This window comes from Mandrillus leucophaeus, unplaced genomic scaffold (assembly GCF_000951045.1).
Source record: "Mandrillus leucophaeus isolate KB7577 unplaced genomic scaffold, Mleu.le_1.0 Scaffold53, whole genome shotgun sequence".
NCBI classification, from domain to species: Eukaryota; Metazoa; Chordata; class Mammalia; order Primates; family Cercopithecidae; genus Mandrillus; species Mandrillus leucophaeus.
In genome coordinates this window covers 1,205,286-1,206,434 of record NW_012105697.1, presented here as the reverse complement: position 1 = coordinate 1,206,434, position 1,149 = coordinate 1,205,286, and the positions used below count along the sequence as shown (strand labels likewise).

The 1,149-nt window shown below is 44.5% G+C and overlaps 1 protein-coding gene across 1 annotated transcript in view; it reads left to right on the top strand.

Annotated features, from left to right (window-relative positions):
- Nucleotides 1-1,149, top strand: part of HSPBP1 (HSPA (heat shock 70kDa) binding protein, cytoplasmic cochaperone 1) — a 25,810-nt gene that overhangs the window by 19,305 nt on the left and 5,356 nt on the right. The window lies entirely within an intron of this gene.

Sequence of the window (1,149 nt, the reverse complement as noted above, 5' to 3'; positions counted from 1 at the left end):
AAAAAAAAAAAAAAAAAAAATGATGCGGCTGGGCACAGTGGCTCACGCTTGTAATCCCAGCACTTTGAGAGGCCCAGGCGGGTGGATCACTTTAGGCCAGAAGCTTGAGACCAACCTGGCCAATGTGGTGGAACCCTATCTCTACTATAAATACAAAAATTAGCTGGGTGTGGTGGCAGGCTACTGTAATCCCAGCTACTTGGGAGGCTGAGGCTGAAGAATAGCTTGAACCAGGGAGCAGAGGTTGCAGTGAGCCAGATCACTCCACTACACACTCCAGCCTGGGCAACAGAACAAGACTGCATCTTAAAATGAATAAATAAGTAAGTAAATAAATAAAATTAAAAAATAAAAAGAGATGATGCTTCCATCAGTGGAGGAATGGATAAAACGTGGTATATCCATACAATGGAATATTATTCAGCCATGAAAAGGAATGAAGTATCGATACCACTTATAACATGAATGGATCTGGAAAACACCATGCTGAGTGAAAGCAGTCAGACACAAAAGGTCACATATTTTATGAACACATTTCTATCAAGTGTCTGGGACAGGTAAATCCACAGAGGCGGAAAGCATGTCTGTGGTTGCAAGGCCCAGAGGGAGGGGAAATTGGGAATGACTGCTCATAGGTACGGGGTTTCCTCTGGGGGTGATGAACATTTCCTAGAGTTAGTGGCGATGGTTATACAGCCCTGTGAATATCTTTAAAAGACTGAACTGTGTGGATTGTGAATTATGTCTCAAAAACATACTTCAAAAAAAGATGATGCTTGCATATGCCGGCCCTTGGCAAGTAATGATGGTGGTGGTTCATGGTGATGATGATGGTGATGATGACTGACAATGAATATATTGTTAATGGTGGTGGTGATGGTGGTGGTGATGGTGATAGTGGTGATGATGGTGGTAGTGATGGAGGTGATGGTGAGATGGTAATGGTGGTGTTGATGGTGGTAGTGATGGAGGTGATGGTGATGATGGTGGTGATGGTGGTGGTGGTGATGGTGATGGTGATGGTGGTGATGATGGTAGTGGTGATGGTAGTGACGGAGGTGATGGTGAGATGGTAATGGTGGTGTTGGTGATGGTGGTAGTGATGGAGGTGATGGTGAGATGGTAATGGTGGTGTTGGTGATGGTGGTA